Here is a 6,342-nt window from a genome sequence, read left to right on the forward strand (position 1 = left end):
AAGGAAGTGATCACTCCCCTCACGCTAATCTTCCCACTTCAGAGAGCATCTGGACTGCTCTGTTCATTTTTGGGAACCATGTTTTTGGAAGGACAATGACAATCTGGAAACCACCCAGAAAGAGCAAGCAGAATGGTCATAAAATCATAGTTTTAGAGTTTGAAGAAATCTTCAAAGATGTTTACTCCAATCCCTTCAATTCACTGATGAGGAACATGAGCTCCAAAGAGTGATTTGCCCAAAGGTCTTATAGGTAAATAGCAGAATTTTCATTTCAACCCAGCATCTTTGAACCCAGATTTATTTCTTTTTCTACAGCACCATGTCATCAGGATTGCTTTACAAATTGCAATATGCTTTACACCAGTGATTTCATTTGCTCCTTCTAGCAATCTTATGGGAGAAGGGACATGCCATTATGAACCTCATTTTATAGATATGGAAATTTAAGTTTTAAAAATGACACTTGCCAAGAAGTTGTGCTACAGAAAATATTTCCTGGATGGTATTTGTTTTCATCTTTTGATTTTAGTGTTCACCCCCAAAATGGAAAACTAGCAAGAAGCAGAAGGTCCAGATCCAAATCAGTTTCACAGAAGCTAGTAAAAGATTTAAAAAAAAAAAAAAAAAGGAAAAAAAAAAGGATTTGAATCCAGTTCTTCCAATCTCTAGGTGGAGTATTCTACCCACTATATCACACTATCTCTGACACATGAGGAACACTTAGAAGAACTGGAAATTTTAACCTGGAGAAGATTTAAGGGATGATCTGAGAGCTGTCTTCAAGTATTTGGACTTGGAATCAAAAAGACTTAGTTTTGTAAGCTCAAATCTCTCAAATACTAGCTGTGTGATCCTGGGAAAGTCATTTAACTCTTTTTCCATCAGTTCCTCATCTATAGAATGAGCTGGAGAAGGAAATGACAAACCACTATAATATTCTTGCCAAGAAAATTCCAAAATGATGTCATGAAGAATTGGGCATGACTGAAACATTTAAACAAAATTATGTGAAGAGAAATCAGTTTTTCTTCTAAGTTACAGAAGACAGAACTAGCAGCAAGAGATAATAAATGAAGAGAAAGGAAAGAATAAGGAAAAAAATTCTCACAATGCTATTAAAAAGCAGAATAATTTTTCCCCCTGGAGGCAGTATGTTCTCTCCAAATGAAGTCTGGAGCACTTTTTTGTGATTGTATATCACAGATTGGTATCAGATTAGGTTAGGGTGGTTAGGCTGGAGTTCATTAGTTGAGTCTCAAGTTGTTATTGTTATGCCATTTTGCTTATAGAGGATACATGCTTCACAAAAGTACCAAACCTTCCACATGTGTCTGACGTTCTCAGGTAGACAATGACTTTAGAGACTATAGAATAGAATTCTATGCACCTTGGTTGATATAAACTGTTATTCTTTTTTAAAATGAAAAATAAAAAAGAAGTAAGGATAGTATATAAACTTTTGAAAGAAATGTTTATTGCTTTTGGGTGTCATATGCTTTAATAACTTTATATTCTGCCTCTTTCTGTGTTTATATAGCCATAATTTAGAAATCTACCCATTAACTACAATGGCCCTGCTCCAATGCTTAGAAATATCTGCAATCAAGTAAGCCATCAGAAATGCTACTTCTGACTTGAGATAAAGAGAATAAACAAACCCCTTCAAGTTCAAACTAGTCCTCCTAATTACTTGTGTAAAGTCATAAAATTAAGGTTCTGAAAGCCCAATTATTTCATAAATGCCTGTCAACATCTCAAATGATCTTAAAAGATTACCTGAATGTATACAAAATATGCCTATCTATGAGGCAAGTTTCTATTTTGTCATAGAATTACAGATTTAAAGTTCCAAGGAGTCTTAGAAATTATTTATTCCAAAAATCTTATTTTTGCAGATAAGGGAAAAGAGACCTAGAAAGATTAAGTACCTCCTTTGCCCAAGGTCATACAAGTAGTAAGTAGAAGGATTAGCGTTTGAATTCAAGTTTTCTGCTCTCCAAGTTCAATCCCCTTTTCCATGAAATTGTAGTCATTCTTTCACTCAATTCTCAATTATTCAGTCCATGTTTATTAAGCATTTGCTATATGCAAAGTATTGTACTATGTGCTGGAGATGCAAAAATATACAATATTCTCTGCTCTCAGAGAGCTTGCAATCTAATAACATATGATCCATGATATACAAATATATATGCATATATATATATATGTATATTCTCATGTACCCTATTAAAAAAATGTTGCATTTTCAAGATGATATTAACAAGAATTAGAGGACAAGAGGATGATTCAATCAATCCAAATATAAGTGTACCACATCCCTAACTGGTAATTATTAGACCATTTCCACTTTCATAAGAAGATCTTACTGCTCTCAATTATTTGCTGGGAAATAAATGAGTAAACTAATAATGATGCTGGGGGATCTTATTCTCGCTCCCCCAATAGATGGCTCAGAAGAGATCCTTTGTAATTCATTCTCAATACCATATGTCTCTGTTGACATTAAAGTGCTTAGTTCCAAATGAGTTGGCTTCATTCAAGCATCTTAATTCGAGTGGATGATTAGATCTTAAGCTAAAAACCTATTAGGATGTAAGCACTTATGTTTCTGAAAGGTATTAAGGGAACGTCATAGTGTGGTTGCAGATAAATCCTCTGAATCTAGTAGTGGGTTGGTTAAACCTCATTTGATCTTCAAATAACATTTAAAAATGAGCTCCAATGTTCAAAGTTAAGCATAGCAGAAGTAATCTTCCGGGAGCTCTATTATGGAAAATTTGCCATGGATGATATCTATTTTCAATCTTTGATATTAGTGTTTAGGGGGATAATGTCCCTGAACTACAGAATACCCAAAGGTCCAGAATGCCTCCTGTAGGCACAAAGATATTTTATCTCTACCGAGGAAGAAGGGAAAATGTAAAGTTAATAAGCAGCAGAAACCCCACTCTCACTTTCACAGGCTCTATTCCACAAATTATGCCTTTTCAAAAAGCCCATATAGATCTGAATGAAACTAGATGCCATTGTTGTTACTGCTATTATCTAACCACATGTATGGTTCAGGCTAATAGGATTTCCCCAGATCATTAATATGCTTTAGTCTCTCGATTATAATGATATAATCCTAGAAAATTTGATAGCAAACCACATCAGTAGCCAGCATACAGGGAATGTGAAATTAATTTGGCATAATATTTGGGGAGATATTTGTCCATCTTATAAATGTCCCCCTCTAAATCAGTGTTCTTTGGCAAAAGTAGAAATTTCTCAAATACTCAAATTAATGATTCTGAAATTTCCTCTAAAGATGCAGGTCAGAATTCCTGCCTGCCCAATTATGGGCAACTTTCATCTATGTTCTCCTAAGAATTTGTCATAAAGGATACACCCAACTTCCTAGAGACATTCCAGTCTTTCTCATAAAACCACCAAGTGGAACACTCTGGTTGTTTATCTGCCATTTTTCATTCTTGCCACCAGCCCACCTTCTCTTTGAGACATACAATTCCTTGGTGTCTTCCTTTACACCTGTTCTTCCAGAGCTCCTCACATAGCTATGTCAAGTTGTAGCCTGGGTTACACACACACACACACACACACACACACACACACACTACAGTTTCTAAGGAAACCTTTCAGTTTTTCTTAAAAAGTATAATCACAGAAGACAACCTCTTCCATGACCTCTTAATAGTAAATATTAGACTAAATATAAAATGGAAGGATCTATGTTCAATAAAAGTACCAACTGCTGGGATTAAAGAGATCCAGCGGAGTTCTTACAGATTGGGAGATGCTACAGATGCTGTTATTTGTGATTTATATTGTATCAAATGCTTGAAGCAAAGCCTCCTGGAAGAGAGGTTTAATCATTCAGTGCTAGTTTAGGTTATCCACCCACATAGGAAAGCTCAAATGGATAAATAATATCTATTGTCCAACTTTCATCATGTATCTAAATGGATGCCATTTGGGGATTGTCCAATATTATGTTTATCTGGGACAACTAATCTGGACACAGAGAAGGAGGTTGCCTTAGGAAAATTGGGGTTTCATTTTTTAAAAAAATTTAATAGCTTTTCATTTACAAATTATATACATAGGTAATTTTACAGCATTGACAATTGCCAAATCTTTTGTTCCAATTTTTCCCCTCCTTCACCCCACCCCCTCCCCCAGATGGCAGGATGACCAATACATGTTAAATATATTAGAGGATAAATTAAATACAAAATAACTATACATGTCCAAACCATTATTTTGCTGTATGAAAAGAATCGTACTCTGAAATATTGTACAGTTAGCCTATGAAGGAAATCAAAAATGCAGACGGGCAAAAATATAGGGATTGGGAATTCAATGTAATGGTTCTTAGTCATCTCCCAGAGTTCTTTCGATGGGTGTAGCTGGTTCAGTTCATTACTGCTCCATTAGAACTGATTTGGTTCATCTAATTGCTGAAGATGGCCAGGTCCATCAGAATTGATCATCATATACTTTTGTTGTTGAAGTATATAATGATCTTTTGATCCTGCTCATTTCACTCAGCATCAGTTCATGTAAGTCTCTCCAGGCCTTTCTGAAATCATCCTGTTAGTCGTTTCTTACTTCATATACCACAATTTATTCAGCCATTCTCCAATTGATGGGCATCTACTCAGTTTCCAGTTTCTGGCCACTACAAAGAGGGCTGCCACAAACATTCGTGCACATACAGGTCCCTTTCCCTTCTTTAAGATCTCTTTGGGATATAAGCCCAGTAGTAGAGGTTTAATTTAAATAAGCATTAGAGGGGGAAAAATAAGTTAGTCTAAATTAGCCAACTTCAGAAAACAGCTGCTTTTTTTTTTCTTTTGTAGAGTTCAGAGGTTGATGGGATCTTAGAATTCATAGAATCATAGAAGCAGATAGGACCCAGAGAAATCGTTGAGTAATGTGTACAAGATCAATAAATAGCAATCAGAATTTGAATCTAGGTCCATCTCCTCTAACTTTAGTTTTCTTTCCCTGCTGCAGAGAACCTATAAAATTGAGCTTTGATTAAAAAAAAAACAACAACAACTTTATGAGATAGTCATTGAGTGACCAGTGATTCTCATTTTATAATCCTTAGACATCTTACTTCATTGTATTAGTTATTGATGGTTCATTTATAGCTCATTAAAAATATTAGCAAATAACATTGGACAAGAAAGACATGCAAATTATAATGGGAAAATTCTCACTGGGTTGATTTAAACATCTTTCTTTTGAAATTGTGGTTTATCATTGCATTGATCAGAATTCTAAAGTCTTTCAAAGTTATGTTTACTCTATCACCATGTATAATTTGTTCTCTTCATTTTCTTCATTCTGTATCAGTTCATAGGTCTTCCCAGTCCCCCTTAAAATTGAACTCTTTCTCCTTAAGGTGTCATCTTTATAGAACCTGGCTTAAACTATGTGACCCCATGTGGGGTCTCATAACTGAATATGGAGTTTGTGAAATGATGATTTATTATCAAGAAATGTTTGATGTGTATACATATTTTATATGTATATACCTATTTTTATAAGGTCATGTAAAAATTTATCCAGCAAAACCAGGTCATGAATGGAAAAAGTTTAAGCCCAGCTATAGAGTATGCATACTGATAAGATTACAGATTCATCTAAGTGAACTAATCTAATTATCTGTGATAATCAGAAGTCATTTGCTTAGAGCAGTTTTGTGGTGAGTGAATAGAGTTCAAGTCCTGCCTCAGCTGAGTCATCCTGAGTAAGTCACTTAATTCTGTTTGCCTCAGTTTCCTCATCTAAAAAATGAGTTAGATTTGCCAAATCACTCCAATGAAGACCTCCAAATGCGGGTCAGTCAGAAACGAATGAACAAATTAGAAATCATACACTAAACTCTTGTGTAAACTTTTAAAAGGCTACACAAATGTGAGCTATTATTGATATTAATAATTACCCTATGGAGTATAGCTAGCTGGCACAGCTAGAGGCTAGAGGCTAGAGACCTAGCCCTGAAACCAGGAGGACCCAAGGTCAAATCTGGCCTCAGATATTTAACATTTAGTAGATGTGTGACCCTGTGTAAGTCACTTAATTCCCATTGCTTAATTTTTTTTTAATCACCTTATGTTTAATGTATTGACATTTTCATTTTATAGACAACTTGGTATAATGGAAAGAATAATGAACCTGGGGCCAGGAAATCAAATTCTGCTTTCAACACTTACTAGCTTGCTGACCATGGGGCAAAGTCATTTATCCTTCCTGAACCATCATTATCTTTTCTGAAAAATAGAAATAATAATATTAATAGCCTTACAAAGTTGCTGTGGAGAG

This window comes from Antechinus flavipes, chromosome 1, assembly GCF_016432865.1.
Source record: "Antechinus flavipes isolate AdamAnt ecotype Samford, QLD, Australia chromosome 1, AdamAnt_v2, whole genome shotgun sequence".
NCBI classification, from domain to species: domain Eukaryota; kingdom Metazoa; phylum Chordata; class Mammalia; order Dasyuromorphia; family Dasyuridae; genus Antechinus; species Antechinus flavipes.